Here is a 20,210-nt window from a genome sequence, read left to right as displayed (position 1 = left end):
GTACCCTTCAACCAGCCCTAGTTGGTAGCAACTACAATCACCACAATAGATCAATTTAGCTAGAGTATGAGGAGGTTGTGGTCACAAAGAGAAAATGGCACACGTTACACTAATAGATACATGAAACAACTCATAGCACTAGCTGGCCATACAACCTGCTAGACCTTTAGGTCATGTTCAAGAATTTCAATGTTGTTGCACGAACCTTGCAAGGGAAGAATGTCAATGTTGTTGCACAAACCTTGCGAGGGAATACTGTTAGTATTGTTGCACAAACCTTGCAGGAAAAATGTCAGTATTGTTGCACAAGAATTGCAGGGCAGTCCCCAAATTTATGGTCCAATGGTTAAGTAGGAGGTTCGATCCCCATAGGTGTCATGATTCAATTCCAAGTAGGGTTGTGTATGCCTGAGAACTGCTCCGGGCTCAATTTCTTCAGTTGAAAAAAAATATTAATAACAGAGTAAGAGGTTATGTTACAGATAGCTTACAGACTTGCAAATTAATGATTACCAAGGGATACGCAAGCATCGAAATAGAAATATTGCATGCCACCAAGGAAAAATATGATGTAAACCGCCAAGATGGTGCCAAAACATGACACACACTTGATTTTTTAAATTTAAAAACAAACCTTATATTAAACTTACCGTAGTACCTAAAACAAAAAATTTGTTCAAGTTCGCCTTGGAGTTTGAATTCAGCTTGAGGCTCAAATTCATCCAGGTTCATTATTAGATTCAACTTTCAGGTTCAACTTAAACAAAACTCATTTATTTTGGGTTCATTGAATTCCAAACCTGGAGGTTTAGGTTCAGTAAACCTTGTGACTTAGCTCTCAACATGCTTCTTGACAAGCTCTTTTTCTATGAAAACCATGATCTCCACTTTGTGTTGTTCTTGCAACTAGCAACACAAACCATGCACTATGTACCATGTTGCAACCTTATAAAAACTCAAAAAGAGTCAAAATTTCCCTATCAACAACTGTTTACATGCATTATACACCACTTTGAAATCACCATACAAGCATTTTTCTTGCCACTAACAAATTAGAATGCATAGACACCAGCCCAGCAAAGCCCCAAAATTATTTATTTATTTTTACGCCGCACTCTGCTCACCATGTCTATGCTTGAACACAATTATGGGGACAAATAGGTATTCTCCATTCACCTACTATCTCTCTCATGCTATCACAAAGCTAGAACGGTGACCTTCTTGATGGTGATTTCCATGGGCACAGGCATGACCTGCAAATGCAATCCATGAATGTCCATTGAGAAAGAGATTAAGCTCATGTTGGATTTGATCTCATGTAAAACTTCAACAATAAGCAACTAATGCCTCAAACAGACATAAATAAATACATAGTAGATCCAGCAACACAACAATAGCGAATAGATAGCTAGAGCTGCAATGGTAAAACCACCCTAGCCAAAGTTTGCATAACAAAGCCAAATGGCCTAATTCGGGTGTATGCCCACTTTATGATTTATTTGCATTTTTGGGTGGTTGTACTGTTTTCATGGGATTTACCCACATGGATTTTCACTCCATAAAATTATGGCCATTTTGAAAGTATGTATAACTCTTAACATTTTGACACACATAGAGGCTACCTTCAATACAACCATTTGTCACACAACATGAGGGTACCTGAAAAATCATAGAGTTTTTCATTGAGGGTACTTGTGGTTACCCTTTTGGTGGTTCAACTTGATGTGCTTAATGAAGAAGGGCAATGTCTTCTTGAGTTTAAGAGAAATCTTCATGATCAGTTTGGTAAATTGAAAAGTTGGATGTCCACCGATGAGAATCCTTGTAATTGGGAGGGTGTAAAGTGTATAAACAGTACTGGTGATCCTAGAGTATGGTCACTTGATCTCAGTGGCATGCATTTGATAGGAATATTGTCTCCCGCAATTTCAAATTTGACTTCTCTAAGAGTTCTTAATGTTTCAAGCAACATCCTATTAGGTAAAATACCGCTCGAGCTTGGGGACTAATTGCAGCTAGAGATTCTTAATGTGAGTAGCAATAGTTTGCAAGGTCAAATCCCTCTATAGTTATGCAAGTTTTCGTCCTTGAGAAAACTTGAATTGTCTAATAATCACATTGTTGAAAATCTGCCACAAGAGCTTGGTAATCTCTCATCTCTCGAGGATATTTTTGTCTATAACAATTATCTTACCGATGCATTGTCTATAACTTGTTAGTTTGACTACTCTTGAATTAGAACAGAAAAAGTTTAGTGGATTGATTCCACCAGAAGTAGGGAACTTGGAAAGTCTGGAGAAGCATCCCTTTTCTAATAATTATTTGTTGGGTTTCCACCCCCATAAACTTGGAAATATTTTGGAAATGATAAGTTTAAATATCTCATCAAATAAGCTTACAGGAAGCATTCCTCTGCAGCTTGCCAATTTGTTAAACCTTGCATGACTTGACATGAGCATGAATTATTTTACTAGCAATGTCCCAAATGAGCTAGGCAATCTTGCTTGTTTAGAATCAATGAAGCATTCTGATAACAAACTGTTAGGACAAATACCTGGTATTCTTGGAAGGCTTTCCCGTTTGACAAAACTGCAACTGGGTGGGAACAACTTTTTAGGACCTATCCCATCAGAACTTGGTCAACTTAAAGGCTTGCAGATTACTCTAAATCTGAGTTGGAATAGGCTTTCAAGGTTATTACCAACTTAATTGGGAAACTTGAGTTTGTTAGAATCCATCTATCTCAAATTATCAATTTATTGGTCAACTTCCTCCTTCATTTGCAAATCTTTAGAGTTTGATGGTGTGTAATGTTTCATACAATAACCTTACTAGGCCTCTGCCTAACATAACGATTTTTTGCAACATGCATGTTGGTTGTTTCATTGAAAATTAGGGGCTCTATGGATGACCAATGCCAGATGCATGTCAACCCTTAAGTGCAGGGCAATTCACCTTTCCCCATTTTTGGCAGGAGGCGGAGACCCAAAACATCGAATATTGTGGCCATAATTGTTGGAGTGTTTGGGGGGTCTTCATTGATTATAATGGTGGTCATTACCTATTTTTTGAGGTAGCCAGGATGTATGCTCATTCCTCTTGAAGACCAACAATCCATTAAGTCAGTGGTTTATTTTTTCCCAATACAAAGCTTCACTTTCCAAGACATAGTAGAAGCCACGGATAATTTCTCTGAGACAACTGTGATTGGAAGAGGAGCATGTGGAACAATTTATAAGGCCACCCTGCATTCAAGAGAACTTATTGTTGTCAAAAAGATGGTTTCTCAACTAGAAGGAAACGAAAGAGCTTCAATTATGAGATATCCACTCTTGGTGAAATCAGGCATTGTAATATCGTGAAGCTCTATGGTTTCTGCTATGACAATGGATCAAAGCTTCTATGAGTATATACCAAATAGAATCTTAGGTGAGTTGCTTCATAGAAGTTCATTTATATTAGATTGGGATGCTCGTTACAAAATTTCCCTAGGAGCAGCAGAGGGGCTATCATACTTACATCATGATCACATACCATGAATTATTCATCGAGATATAACGTCCAATAATATTCTACTTGATGAAAATTTTGAAGCTCATGTGGGAGATTTTGGACTAGCCAAGCTAATCAACCTTCCATATCCCAAGTCAATGATTGTTGTTGTTGGCTCATATGGTTATATTGCTCCTGGTAAGATATGTTTGCGCCCTGAGTAAATTCTTATTTACCAATTCTCTGTTATTCACTATGAAATATGATGTACTACTTTATTTGATGAGTTTCTATTGCATGAAGATTACTTCTTTCAGAAAATCCTTGGCATCTACTTCAAATTTATTACTCAAGAATATGCTTATTTCCTTGGACTTGTTTTATGATCTTCACTCACAGTATCATTCTTTTCTACACAGAAAGCAACAAATTTGGGGTTTAGTTCACTAGGTTAGAAACAAAGTTAGGATTAGTTTTTTGGGGGGATTAGTTCAATTTGTTAGAATGAAATGTCTTAAAGTTGTTGCAAAGTTGGAATCTAGCTCTTGGAGATGATTGAATCACATTCCATCTAAATCCACTGAACAATGACGAAATATTACAAAATTTTTCCAAAAAATAAAATAAATCAAACGCTATCATACCAAAATAGGTGTGCAGGCCTTGTAAGTTTTATTAGGAAAGTAGCTTTGCAGGTCTTGTAGGTTTTTTAAGGTTGAAGCACAAGTAATGAATAAAAAACCTATCATATAAAAGTAGCTATGCAGGCCTTATAATATTTTTTGAGATTGAAAAATAAATGGTCATAATGAGCTGCATTTTGTGAATTCACCTATAGATCCTTATCTTTCTCACCAACTTCGAGGGGGTTTTTACCAAACAATCCTCAACATACAGGGCCAGAAGCTCAAACTTTCATGAACCAATTTCTTGAACCCTCCAGAGCCTATTACCGGGGTTCCCCTGCCTTCATTAGCTTGCATAAAACCCTACTGAGGTCCCATGCTTATCAGGGTTTCTGGGCATTTAACTTTGAGCCAAAAAGCCTTCAAATCCCATCTAGAGTTATTCTCCTCGCTGAAAGGTTCTCAAAAAATTAAACTATGATTGTAACAATATGTCATTTATTCACATGAAACTTCAATTCATGAACCATGGTATATTTCAATACTGTAAAAACAAAAAAGGTTTCAATGTTTAAAATCATGTTCAAAATTACAATCAAATAGAGGAAAAAACACATACAGAAAACCAAATCATAATCATGAACAAGATTCATCTTGAATTGAAATGAAGTGTAAAGGAACTTACAAAATGTGACACTACGAACTTGGTCAACACACAAGCAAAAAGATCCAGGGCATGACCTTGTCTGACAAGTTTTTTTGCAAGGCTGTCATAAAATTTGATAGCTTTGTGATAATGTGGAGTTGCATCCTTGTCTAGGTCTTTGTGGGAACAGATAGACTCAGATAGATCTTTGGACACAATCTGCAACCAATTGCATGTCTTAGAAATATCTTTCCATAACAGAGAAAACAATAGGCCACAAAAAGTCAGAAACACAATCAAACTGATATGGAGAAACTTTATTGCATTCTTTGACATTCAAGATATATATATTATTTCTACTTGTCTATATACAACAATACAGATTTTGAAAATGGCACTTTCAAATTTCTGGAAACAGTGAAAAGGAGCATGCACACACCACATGATCACAGTGACAGACGCACACACACACAATGTCAAATGAAGACCCAAAGTATTACATATGTTGTTTATGGCAACTCCTTTATGGTGGCCAGTTTCTCTATCCCCTTATTCCTTCTCATAATCAAGTCTAAGACTGAAATATCCACCTCAATCCATTGTAACACAGATTCAGGATTCCTGTTAATATCTTAATATTTGAGCTCTTTTCTTATAGACTTATCCATGCCTTGCAACATCTTAGATGTTCCCAACAAAATTTCAGCTACCTTGTACACTTTAATATTTGCTAGTTCTTTGATAAATAATTTCATTGGCTAGCCTATGGGGTTAGCTCAACTTATTGTTGCCAATGTTGTTGGGAATTTGACTAGTTGCATGCCAACAGATGCCCAGTTCAAATCCCCTGGGTTAGGCACACCAATCTACATAGTCAGATTTACTAGGGATACAATCCACATATGTGGGGAGGCATTCCTTAGGTTTCCTTGCTAGAATTTCCTGGGGAAAAAAACTTCAATGGATAGATTCAATAAAGACAATGTTCTTAGTTGTTTTGTCAGTTTAAAAAAATTATATATCCTAACAGAAATTCACTGAATATAAGAAACTCTTGAAATCACCTATGTTGTTCACAAGAGACTGCAGAGAATACATTACTAAAGCACCAAAGTAGACATGCTTGATAAAAGATTAAAACACTTGTTTACACAACAATCAAGAGAACACAAGGTATGGTGCCACATATAAGTTGCACAATATGTTAGATAAAAGATTCTATGCAATTATCTTAGCATCCTTGGACCCTCCATACATGGACCACCAACAAGAGCTAGAATCCGAGCTCTAGTTCCTAGCACACAAGCACCAGTAAACCTGCTGCAACACTCAAATCCATGCCAATACAACACATAGCTCTACTATTAGCTCCTACTGGCCATTGATCCCTATGTAATTCATCAAGAAGCTTAAAAAAAAAGGCATGTAAGTACATATGGGTTTGCTGAAAAAATTAATTGAAATGTAATCTCCATTAAAATTGATTGAAATGTTAATCTCCACTCCCCAAATCACAATCTCATTGTTTTGAATTTTCTAATACAAAAGCTTATATAAGTTGTTCTATAAAGAACAAACATGAATCAGAACATAGTCTCCAAACTACCAAGGTAAAAATGTGAGCACCATATAAACCAACTAGGTTCAAAAAATATAATATTAATGTCAGCATTCCAGAGAGGTCTCTTGGGCTTTCTAAGTTGGAACAGACGTAAAAAATGAAATGTAATGACCTCATATGATTCAAGTTCTTGTTCACTGAAGTATGGAAGTTGATCAACCTTCTCTCTATATTAAAAAAAAAGAACATTCCAATGCCACAGATCTTATAACCAGTGTAGATATACTATAGACTAATCCAAGAGTTCAGATATGCAAATTTGTACAAACATTGCACAACAATTAAGCTTAAACAACAACAAAACATATCCACCAAAATAACAAAGTGAAGCCTCTCTGGTTTGGATTGATTTGTTTGAAATTTGAATTTCAGAGAAACGTGCATTATATAATGACTAAATAGAACATAGAAGAAGCTTCTATATCTCAATCCAGGAAAATTTCATCAAAATGTCTTTCAGATCAATGGGAAATATAAAGCAAAGAATTAAAGCAAATAAGAAACGTTACAAGTTTATTCATAGTCAAGGATTGGACTTGTAGATTTCCAAATCAGTGCAATTGTGGTTGGATTAAAAAAAAAACTATAAATGTCTAAATGCATATAAAATGATCTGGCATATCACAAATTTGCAAAAAACGTAATTGCAAAACTTGAACTCAAAATCAACAACTTGAATGTTACTAGAATTTAAACCATGAAGAACTCTTTATATTATTCCATTCCTCTGCATGGGAAAAGAAAGCCTTACCTCATGTCTGGTGTCAAAGGGATCCTAACCAACCATAAAGTTTGTGGTGCTTCAATTTATTCTATTTATGAAGAGAATGTTATGGTTTCTTAGACAATCCCATGCATTGGAAAATTGCAGTTGTACAAAAAAATGTTCATATCACAAGAATAGCTCTACTTCTATTCATAAATTCCCTTACAAGAGAGAAAGTAATGAGTGTGTTGATCTAATAGAAAAGGTAGAAGTTATATAACAACCCTAAATCTATAAGACCAGAATCTGCAGTTGCACTGCCTCAACGAACAAAATCAGTTATGAAAAGGATGTGTGAGTATTAACAACAAAACTCATGTACAAGATCAATAGTAGAGATTGAGAAACTAATAACCATAGGGTTTCTCCTCCTTGCTCTTTTCTTCCCCCCCCCCAAAACCAAAACCCTAGAAAGGGTAACAGAGGCAAAGAGAACAGTACAAAGAATCCAATCCTAAACTCTTATGTTTAAAATGTTACATTGCCAGATTTGAGAAAACCTCATTGAGGACATCATCCTCACCATTGGAAAAAAGCTCTGCATCCTTCTCTTATTCATTAACAAAGAATCTAAGCTCAAGCCTTGCATGTGAGGCAACAAAAATCATCTTCTAAGCTTTATCCTTATTGTCCGTGAATTCCCATGAGCATACACCCACCTCATGAATGACCAATTACACTTTAGACCACATGAAGTTGCATGAATGAATATCAAATGAACAGTGAATTTCCCAAGGGCTTTAAACTTGCTCAAGCATGTCTCCCACACAAGCCTACTACTTTGAGGATTGGCAATTTTCATTTTACCTGTTACAGGGTCTTGTTGTTTTACCTGAACTGCCTGAGCATACAATGGGTGTAGGCCCTCAGTGCACCATTTCATGAGTTTCATGAGTGCAATATGTGCTTCCTAATGATATTCACACAGTCCATCTCTTGCACTTTTTGTACAAAACCCATGAGTTAGAAAATAAACATCTAAAATAAGAACAACCACCAGCATTAGGAGAAGGACTAGGAGTGTTTGCTAGTAGGGAACATAAAGGAACTCAGGAGAATCAGAAATGTCATTTGCATTTTCTGGTTTAAGAACCAGATGCAGAAAAGGAAAACACAAGCACCACCAATTTTAACCCTTTACTTTTTATTTTCCCTTTTTTTTGCAGCTTTTGATTTTCTTCCTTTTTTTTTTCTTTTGCAACTTCAATAGCATATAAACTATAGGCATCTATAGGCACACTTGGGAATTCTCTTACATTTGTTCCTATCTTTGAGCCAAATGGTATTTTGGATAGTTTATGCCCCCACTAATAGATTTGTTGCAAAAATTGCATTGTATATCTCCCTTCTCTAGTGGTGCTCTTGCCAACATTAAAAAAAAAAATCAATCAACAAAAAACTTTGCAAAGCCAAAGTGTAAGTGTTCTGCTCAAACTTGGCAATAACTTGGCAACAAATATCATCCAAAATGAGTATTTTTTTTCCCATTTGGCATTTATATTTGACACCTAAGAGTTTCTCCATCTACCTGTGAGTTGGACTCTTAGGTAGGTAAATTGCCTAGAAGTTATTGAGCGGTCAGGGTCTGTACCAGCAAGAACCTACAAGACTCACTCACTGCCGAGTATGACTTGCTGGAAGAGATCTGCAAAATTGATTTCCCCATATTAATAGTAGAGAACACTGAAAATATGAAATCATTGCAACCCCCATTTCCTAATAACATTAGCTTTTGTAGAAACAGGTGTGTCATCTTGAGCTTTTGAGTTATCTTTAAAGCTAGAAACTAATTCAGTTCCTATTTTGGATTGAGCAGAAGAAATTGAATTCAAACCATTTCTAAATCCTCGCAAGAAAAACAATATGGAGTTTTGATGCAACTAACATCATTGAATTACCCTGGGAAAGTAGAACATATTTTCCAAAGAATAGGTCATAGGTCATCAAAAAATGAATGAACAGAAACATAAGTAGCATGTCACCAGGTAGTCACTCCAGCAATGCTATTATTAGGAGTACAAAAGGGAAACATGTTATCACACTGAATAAAGATATGACTCCACTACTATAAGAATCATTAAAGGGAATTGAGTTTCAAATTAAAAAATCACTCACCAGAAGAAATATCTCAGCCATTGCCAAGATTTCTTATTGGATTTCCTCCTAGGAATCCTCATTTCCAAAACCACCAAACCATCTTCTACCTCCATTTCCACCCCACCTCCAGCTACTTCCCTCTTTTTTATCTCCCCATCCCATCTATCAAATGCATCTTTCTTTCCACTAAGGGCATCTTCTAAAGCTCTATGAGCAACATCCTACAGGGAAGATCAAATTTATTTATTTAGACAACATCTATTATTGTTGATCAAGGAAACACCACTAGATCTTTCTTCCTTGACCAATTTAAAAAAAAAAAAAATAAATAAATAATAAATAAATAAATAAATAAAAAAATAAATAAAAAAATAAAAAAAAATTGGTTTCAAGAAATTGTGGACCATTCTGAACTTTTGACTAGATACAATATTCGATTATGTTCTGTGAAGCAGGACTTGCTGGGTATGACATGGACTCATGATTCATACTAGCCTTGGTGCTAAAAAAAGTGTTGATTTCAGTGTCAAGGAAAATATCATGACTCATATCTAGCTTAGTGCCAAAAACATGCCAAGTTGAATTGTCCTAGAAAAAATTCACAAATCAAATGTGAACTCAGGGAATAATCTAGGAGTTTTTCAGACCCATAGAATTTCAAAAAACAAAGCCTTGACAAAACATTTTGGGTGAAATTTTGAGCAACTTTTTACTTTTTATTTTCTGGAATTTTTCCTAGTCCGAGTCATATTCTTACTCTCCATCCTCAGTGTGTTTCTTGCTGAGATGAGTCTGACTACTTTGATAAAAGATATTATTAGTTTTGGAAACTTCAATCATTCAACATAGATTAAGCAACCTTTGATATTAGCCCCATGGTATGTGTACTGACAAAACATGATTTCTCTCCCAATTAGTCAGCCTTGCTCCTAAAGAGGACCATATGTTTGATATGTAAAAGCTTAGACTATGGCTAAATTGATTCACCAGCAAGGAGCTTAATTAATTTTGTGGATATTAATGTGGTTATCTTTGTTTTCTATTTCACTGTGATTAAATTTGATTTTGTAGTACTTGTAGACTAAAAGTTAAATGAATAAAAACGGTGTTAAAGAAATTAATCACATATACATTCTTCTTCTCACCATATTCAGAATTTTCCTCTAATAATGTGGGTGCGTTCACTTATTGAAGCCCTTGGACTCAATCCTCTTTCTTTCCTTCTGCTATGAAGGCCAAGGGACCATATAAACAACCCATGTTTCCTTTCCACTCTCTTTAATATATCTCCAACGTTTTTTTCCCAGCTCAGCTTCCATCTCCCCTTTCTTTTTTGTCAACCTCTTTATTACCTTTCCTCTAACTATTCCAAAATCCAAGAGACCCCCAAGAAGCCATTCTCACTGTTTTATCACCTAATTATTATATGCCCTAAGTGCTGCTAGTGAAAACCCCTAATGTATCACCTCTAATAACATATTTTAGGCATTACAATTCTTATTTGGGGATGCTATTGCATATGTCCATGCCATGTGGAATTTCTTGATTTGTTATATCATTTATGTTGTTGGTTCAACCTAATCATTGTAAACAAAGGGGTAAGGGAGAAACATATAAGAAGAAACTTGTCGCAAATCAATAAGTGTCTATTCCATACAAAAAAATTAACAAGATTATACCATATTTATATTGAAATATATATGTATATGAATAAAAATTAGCACATAGTCAATGATTTTACAAGAGGAAGTATGCATAAATAGATATAACCATGTCTCTTTGAAATAAATATAGCACATCATAGCAACTATCAGTAATTGTTAGTCAATTATAATACATATGTTGATTTCATCCTCTAGTTATCAATTTTTTGGATTGTTTTCAACATTTCTTACTTCTGTTGATTGTCCAGTGTCTTGTTAGAGGTAGCATGATCCAATTGCAATAGGATTCCCATTGGGAGGCATAATGTAAAGAGTACAACTCTTGAACAAAGAATATCCTAGGTCTTTAGGTTTTCTTCTAATGGTTCAGTTGATTTTAGTCTAACTCTAGTTGATTAGAAGCTAGTTTTACAAAAGGACCCTCACAAAGGCTGGCAATGAGGAAAAATATTCCCCTCCATTAGAACTATATTGGTTAAAACCATTCAAGGGTTTCTCCTTTCATCTCACCTCACCTGACAGGTGAGTTTACTTGGATATAATAGTTGAGAAAGAATTGTTGTAGAGCAAGAGTTGTGGGCAACAATTTTTCCTCTACATGGATAGATGTGTTAATGACAAAGGAGGATTCATCTCAATAGGTCCCTTCACGATCATCTTATGCAATAAATTAACATCAAGATGTCTTCAACCAGGGCATAATAGAAGTCTACTAATGATATTATTTTCTTTTGGCTAATAATTTCCTAGTGAAGCATGTTTATGTATGGATGGTGGTAAGTCATTGATGTTATTAAAATGAGTAAACTTAGGACAACTCTCACATTCTTAAGGGCCGCTTCAGGCACAAAACTACTGAAATGGTACCCTTTCCCTAAAGTTAATTATCATGAAAATATGCCACTGGGGTCACAAAGTGGGGGCAATGAATCCTATACTCGAAGGATTTCACATTTCAAAGTGTTAAACACAAGACATGATTTTTGTAATTGAGACTAATATTTTGTCCTCTATTTTCTTATAGTGTGAAGAGCCTTGTAACCTCTGTCACTACACACCAAAAACATGATTGTGCATATTTTTGTAAATTACATGCAAAATGTTGAACTAATAAACCTGCTTCTAGAAATGTTGATTTCTATTTTGGGCTTAATATGGCTCAAATGTAGTCTTAGGAAATTCTAATGAGAAACAAAATATATTTGCATGAAGCATTATAATTTATCAATGAGTACCCAACATCTCGCCATTACTTAGTTTATGAGATTAATTTTCAATTAAAACAACATGAATGCTACTGTCAAAATCTCATAGATGCTTTTGATAGAACATATACCCCTCACCTATGGCTACTCTATTAACCAACACTTATTAGTTTTCTGACTTGTAACACAAGCAACATAAATTCCCATGTAAGTTATGAAAAGGGTTAAAACTAAACTAAACTAAACTAAAGGAAAACTAAAATTTTTGAATTTAAGTAAAAGGGTTAAAAGATAAATATAAAGGAAATGAAAACCTTGATAATTTTATCTTATGATTCATTTGACTGGCAAGGGTTGAACTTGTCACTTTAGAGCAAGTCTTGATGAGTTTCAACAAAGCTTCCAAGAGTCTTGGTGATTTTAAGTTGAGTATAAGGTTTAGGGAGAGGCTTGGTAACACTTGCAAGTCCCTGCCAAATCTCATAACATCAGTACCAAGCATAACTCTCCACTGCTTTTAGACACCTAGAAAATGATTTATTGTTATAACATAGTAGTGTGAAGTGAGTACTGTATTCTCCTATTCTGGTTTGTGATACTAGTGTCTCAATGTAAGAATGTTGCCAACATGTGATAATTATTATATTATAAATAAGGGGGATGATGGTTGTATGGGAATTATCATGAATGTAAGGCATTGGATTTAATAATATACGTTGGGACATCTATAGCAATTCAACATAGGCATACTATGGTTTGAGACAAGATGCTTGAAAATAGTTACAAGATAGTATTTTCTTGTAAGGTTGTGCAGAGGCATTAGTCTATTATATTGGTATATAATGAATACAATGAGTCCTATCACTAAAACATTAGTTCAACACAAGAATAAATTGACAGGTTCCAAAGAAAATCAAGACACTCAGAAATAGAAATTGCTATTTTATGTACTAATGACCAAAACAGATCAATGGGACTCAAATAATAAATAAATGATAACAAAGAATATAGTTCTTAGGGCATATCTCCAAAAGTGAAAAAAAATGGCATAGTAACAAATAAAAGTAGAGTTGGCCTAAAATGGGTAGGCCCTAGAAAGTGAATTACAACCTTGAGAAAACAGAGTGCAATATATGCCACAATGGAGAGAGCAAGTCAGCTAAACCATGAGCAGAAAGCTGGAGGGAAAACAATCTTTAGTCAGCATCTAAACCAGAGGGGCATCGTGTATCAATGATTGTGAACTCACCACTACTAAACCTGATTATGTTATTGAGAGAGTGGTATGTAATTAAAATTTAACGATTGAGTAGACTTAGTTGTAGTCCATTAGCCCACAACAGTCAATTGAAATTCAATGCACTTACTTTTCCAATCAGAATTGTTTATGACAAAGTGAGGAAGATCCCTAGAAATAACAACTATTTTATATTTGCTATTGTCTCTTACAAAGGCAGGCTAATATTTCAAGACAGTAAAACAAGCTCAATGGCCTTATAAGTTCAAATGGTTTAGATGAAGAATACACATTGTCCACAAATTTATAAGTGACCAAAATAACCAAAACATGGATGTTATTAAAAGTTAGCAGAAAGTTTTAAGCTAAGCCTAAAAATATGCTATAAGCACGTTGATGCGAGATAGAACACTAAAATCAGAAGCTTTTCAAGAACATCCAAGGTTACATAGAGATAAAACACAATATGTACCAATTCAATCAACCCATATAGGACAAATCAATTAACTAGATACAAATGATAAAATTATCTCAGCTTTTTTGTTCTATACTTAATCAGGGGATAAGGAGAGATTCATTTTCTTCCACTCTCCCTTGGTTTGGGACTACAAGATTGTTTTCATTTTCTTCAAATTTTCATCCCTACCAAACGTGATACTCTTTGTAAAGGAAAATAGGCCTGCAATGCACATTGGTAGGCAAGGCAGGCATTACGAATAATGCTTCAACATGTAAGGGAATACCCACTTACAACATACTGTAACCCTAAGATAATACACTCCTTTCGGTTCATAGGAAATGTAGAGTAATTTTAATTTTCATGCCTATAGTTCAATTGCATGGGATTTCAACACAACTTGTGTCTAGATTATCCCCCTTTACGTGCATTTAGGAGTTGAAGAAACCATCAATCCAATGCACTAGTTGAATCTACAACCATATTGATTCAGAGCTTTGTTGGCGGAGTGATGTGGTGAGGAATTGATGATGATGTGGTGAGGAATTGGACTTTCTGGGGGGGTTCAAAAAACTACCATGAAAAATATATTTAAGGGCAATTTAAAAACCCCCTCCAAAAGTCATGAGAAAACACTTTTAAAAATAATTGTTGGAAACCCTCCTGAAAAAGTTCAAATTTCCATGAATTTTGGGGGGTTTCCAAAACTACCCCTAAATCCATAAAAACACTTTTCGAGGTAGTTTTAGCAAGAGTGTCGCAATCCAAATCACCCCATAGGCACAACTCTTGCAAAGGAATTATGGGACAAGTCCAGTGATCTTATATTTTTCAATGACCAAATTGACCCAGGAAGAGACCCAGACAGATGGTTTGGAGACAAGTTCAATGTTGTCAAATTGGAACAAGAGCTCAGGCTAGAAGGAAGGGCACCTTGCAACGCATTGTGGGAAAGGGAAATGACTCTGAGTGTATCACATTATTGAAAGAGTTGGGCAGGAATTGCACCAGAGAACGCATTGTGATTCAAATTCATGATTTTGTGGCTGGGAATCTACACTGATATTGATATCGCCAGAGAAATTTTTGTAGGAAAGAGAGAGTGTGTGAAGGGACTAAAACCTAATGAGACCTCTGCCAAGCACCACTTCTGTGACTCTTCCTGTTTTGGGGCTGCATACCACACTTTCCCACAAACATGGGTTGTCATCGTCCTCATTCCAAGAAGCAAGGGACAATTTTGGATCGTGCAAGTCTGCCTTGAAAACTATGAGTCCCAGCACATCATCGTTCACCTCAAGCCCAAACTGGCTCAGAGAAACCATCAGAAAAACTACAACTTCCAACACAGTCAAATGAAACAGGCCACCCATCGAAGTTGGCTACTACTACTATCACTCTACAACTCTCAACGAACTAAAAACTTGCATTACCTTAGGGACTTGTTTCCTTCCACATGCTACAGTTCCACTAAAGCCCTAGGTGATTCCTCTTACACGAAATAATATTTCTAGATCGGAAATGTATCCATACACCGGAAACAAGTCCATCGATTGGAGACAACAAAATGCAGGAATGATCCAGACTAACGTTTCTATTGTTTTGATGTGATTTTGGGGCGATTGTGGGTATACATAGAGTCAAATCTGCTTACATGATTAAAATATTTCTAGATCAGAAATGTATCCATAAACTAGAAATAGGTCCATTGATTAGAGACAACAAAATTGCAGGAATGATCCAGATCAACGTTTCTGTAGTTCCGATTTGATTTTGGGGGAGTATGGGTATACGTAGAGATGAATCTACTTACAAAATTAAAATATTTCCAGATCAGAAATGTATCCATAAACTAGAAACATGTCCATCGATTGGAGACAACAACATTGCAGGAACGATCTGGATCAACGTGTCTGTGTTTTTGAGCTGATTTTAGGGTGAGTGTGGGTATAGGAATAATTGAATCCCATAACTTTGCTTCTTGGTTGACCCTTTATAAAAAATTGTTGGCCTTGGGCATTTCATAATGATAGATGAAATAATTTTATTAAAGGTTAATGGGTTGAGAAAGTAAAACAAACCATGCCAAGACAAAAATATGGAGCGAACTCTGCATAAAATAGACGTCATTGTTGGAAGATGGTGAATACAAAGTATATATATTTTCGATTCATGTAAATACTAAGTATTGATTGTCCGTAATTTGTGAATTAATACAAGAGAAATCAAACTCTATGTTATGTGTGAAATTTTCCTTTGGTTACAAAGTTTCTGGGGTTAGATGAAGCAATGTTTTGTTCTTTCTGTTCAAACCTGAAATGTATTGGGTTGTATGAAAATATGGACTACACAACAATTGCGCCAAGCTTGAAGATTGTTGTAAGTAATACCAATGGTAATATATTGGTATTTAAAGCCTAGATCTGAAGATATGTCTGTGGGTTTTATGAACATTTGGACTACATAGCAATTGTGTCAAGCTTGAAGATTGTTGTAGGTAATACCAATGGTAATATATTGGTATTGAAAGATGAGATCTGAAGATAAATCTGTCATATGGTAAGGAAATCTGTGAATTATGACAGGGAAAATTTTTCTATCTAGTCGTTGTTGAATCTGGGTAAAATATAAATGACATGCAGAGTTTGGATTGGCATTGGAGCTTGTAGAGGAACAATTGACTCATCACATGGGGAAATTATCTGTAATTACCACATGAAATATAAACATGTAATGGGAGAGTTCTGATGACAAGGGTATCTGAGTTATTTCTTTTTGCAACGACACAACCTCCTAGCTCGGAGTTATGGGCACCAATGAAGGTCACACGCAAATATTTTGATGCCTCTTCAGTAGATTTGAAGGTGGCTTTGCAGCCTATGCCAAACAACAACTCTTTCGAAACCATCATCTCCTAGAGGCCGAAAGGATCCTACATTGGCAAGGGTTGATCGCTCTCATTCTGGATTGAAATTTTATCCATGGATCGAGCCATATCCTATTATATATGCTCACCCAGAAGCTAGATCGGCCCTCTCACTGTCCAGATCCGGAAGCATATCCTTGATTCAACATTGCCCATTACCGGTCTATTGACTCCAAGCTAAAATTTGAAGGAGGGTCTTTTGAGAAGTCTGGTATACTTATTCACAGTCGCTTTCTTCGATGTACAGGGCATTTAGATACCAATCGCTACTCCATAATGAGAGATCGACACCCACTATGGATGTATCTGGCTTTTTTCCTGGGGTTATAGGATCCCGTGGGGATGGATCTAGCTTTTTTCTTGGGGATACGGGATCACGCCCCAGATTTGGTGCATATTGTAACACTTTGGTCTCCCTTTTGGTCAAATCCCTCAAAACCAGAATTATTTGTAGCAAATCGACCCTTGATATGGACAGATCTGTATCATTCTTTTCGGATCCGAATGTTAACACAACTCGATGTCAGGGAGGAAATGGCGAAAGACCGTGACAAAGAAAGAGTGGAGGCAAACTTGATGGAAAATAGTTCTTTTTTGCAGATCGAATCAATACTAAACGCTACAAGGTAACAAGGTATGGAGACTGCCCCAGATTCACAAATTGTTGCATACAAGGGGTTTTTCCAAATTTTATAAAAACCCCGGCAGGAAAATTTACAGTGGTTTGGATTCATCCCTTCGACAGGGTCATACACCTAAAGCTAAATATTATGAATAAACTGGGATATCCATACCAGCTTCAAAAACTCATCTACAGGGTTAGTTCCCTACAAGATGAGTGAAGTTTACATGAATACAATATTCTTCCATCTACTTCCATCATTCTCAATCTGAGACTAAGAGGAGGAGGAGCGGGTTCAAGTAAATCCAAAGGAACCAGAGGTGTTTTTGGATCTAAATTACCCAAAGGATCATAATCAAATTAGGAACATAACAAAGTCGATCTCTCATATAAAAACATCCTCCAAAGAAAATCAACAGCTACAACAAGCTCAACTTAGATGCCCAATTCTCCCAATCAATACATGTGGAGCTGGAAAATTATGTCTTAGAACTAAACATAGAACTACCAGAAACAAATGATTTCTGCTCAACTTATGAGGCACAAGGCCTTATATGCAGATTTAATGGTTTTTGACCAAAACCAATGGAACCGTTTCACTGGATCTTCACAAACTAGACAACAAATTGTGAGATTCACCTCTGCTCCAAAGTATTCTTCATTGTAAAATTCGCATCACCGGAAGAATGAGACATTATCTTATAGGAAGGCTCATGTTTCTGCAAATCAATGGGGTTTTTCATCACTCCATGGTTTCTAGAATTTGACGCAAACACTGTGATTGTATCAAGGATGCCAGTTTGGATAAGGTTACATAACGTCCCCCTACACTTCTAGCATAATCAAGTGCTAGAAACTATTGGAAATATATTAGGATGATACATAAAGACTGATGAAAAAAGGATGGAAGAATGAATATTTACTTTTGCACTCATATGTGTGGAATTGGATCTCAGTAAAGGCCTACCGGATCACACTCAACTAATACACAACAAGCATAGATGGACTAAAATCCTGGACTTTGAGAACATAGCTTTCAGATGTCGAATATGTCGCCAAATAAGACACTTACAAAACATTTGTCGTGATGCTAAGAAAGAGCAGTGAAGAAAGAAGAAAATAGGGAAACAACCAAAAGGATGGCAATTTCCCCCAAATAACTCATATGAGGAATAAGAAGAAGCAGAAAAGGACCCCACCCTGAATCAGGAAGAACAACACATACCAGAAAACAAAGAACAAGTCAAAAAGACACACATACTAACAAAATTACAAGGCCCCACAAATCAGCTAATCACGATATCTGAAGCAAAGGACAATGGAGGAATAAAACACCAACATTTTTCCAATAACTCAGATTCAGATAAGGAAACCACAAGAATATAAGAAAACAAACTATCTATTGTCTCATCTATGCCATCTCAAGGAGAATGGCGGAAGGTTGAAAATAAGAAATGGAGAAACGTCTAACTTTTCTCCTCATCTTTTAATTGATTATTTATGAACCTATGATCATCAGTCTCTGACTAGATGATGGAATTCTTGTAAGCAGCTACAACATGTAATTTTATTTTCACTAATAAAATCACGATTTTTTCCTTGGAAAAAAAATATAACCTGTAATGGATCCAACAAACATAAACGACTTCAGGTCATAATTACATGAACTTCTTGTAATCACAATTGCAAAGAAAGATTAAGAAGGATGTTGCGTATGAATGGATAATTATTGGTAGCATTAATTTCCTACCAACAAATTTGTTTGCATCACTAACTAGTTTTCCATCCCATTCAATACAATAACTGATATGTTGTAAAAAAATGGTTGAAGCGAGGCAACTTACAGGAGCCATCCTAAGTGGGGTTCACCCTCAATGAATATCTAAAACCCTAACTTTCCTCCTAGATCCTCGTCTGCAGTGCACCTCATCTTATTATCTATTGTACCTCCACGACCACAACCGCAACCCCCTCCCCTGCCTCATCCACCATCAGACACAATAAACTTGGAGTTATGACCACGTCTGCAACCCCTCCCTTGCCTCGTGTCCACCATCAAAGGCATTGAACATGGAATTAATAGTGCTCATGTTTTCTTTGCTCCAATTAATATCCAAGGGAATCAAACCTTTACCAATATATCAAAGACTCGATCAAAGAATAGATATATCACAGACAAAGCTCAACAGGATTTTCCAAAAGAGTGAAATAACACTTAGTTGTATTTTATGAAATAACTCGAGTGAGTGGAATGAATGGTGGGAAACACTTACCAGGGAAAGGAATATTTTTGGTCCATCCTTATTTCTATTATTATATTTGCTTTTTAGAATGGAGCGAAGTGTTTAAAAAACTCCTGAAAAAATATTTTTAATTAAAAAAATAATTATTTGCTTATGTTTTTTTTTAATATATGTTTAGTTTTAGTATATTTTTATTTTCTAAAAAATATATATCTAGTTTTTGGTATTTTTATTTTATTTTTATAACAAAAAATATATTTTGTTTTTATAAAAATGGATTTTAAACATTCCATTCATGCTAGTTTGTGATTTTATGATAAAAGTTTAAATAATATATAAAAAAATAACTTAATTCCATATGTTATGTTAGTGAGATGGTGTTGACGGTGCTGGACCCGCCAACATGTCAGGGGAGCTCTCAGGTAAGAAGTCTTAATTAGACCTCAGATCATTTGGTGTAGGATTCCCAACAGTGGGTTGTACGACAATGCCTTGACCGCGATTTCGCACAGAGGCAAGTAAGATAACTCTATTGGTAGCAAGCGTGTGACATATGCAGTAAGCCAAGGAAAGTGCATGAGAGGTTCTAACACATGGGATTTGAGATG

General features: G+C 35.7%; 2 pseudogenes; both read left to right on the top strand.

The window, feature by feature from the left end:
- Positions 1–1,643: 1,643 nt before the first annotated feature.
- Positions 1,644–2,219, top strand: LOC149164127 (LRR receptor-like serine/threonine-protein kinase EFR; annotated as a pseudogene).
- On the top strand, positions 2,218–3,716 carry LOC149164126 (putative leucine-rich repeat receptor-like protein kinase At5g63930 pseudogene; annotated as a pseudogene).
- The last annotated feature ends 16,494 nt before the right edge of the window (positions 3,717–20,210 follow it).

The sequence above is a fragment of the Pinus tabuliformis genome, chromosome 5_1 (genome assembly GCF_031772625.1).
Source record: "Pinus tabuliformis cultivar Carrire ecotype Pingquan chromosome 5_1, CPIR1, whole genome shotgun sequence".
NCBI classification, from domain to species: domain Eukaryota; kingdom Viridiplantae; phylum Streptophyta; class Pinopsida; order Pinales; family Pinaceae; genus Pinus; species Pinus tabuliformis.
Note: the sequence above shows the minus strand (reverse complement) of the source record. Positions and strands in the feature narration are given on the sequence as shown.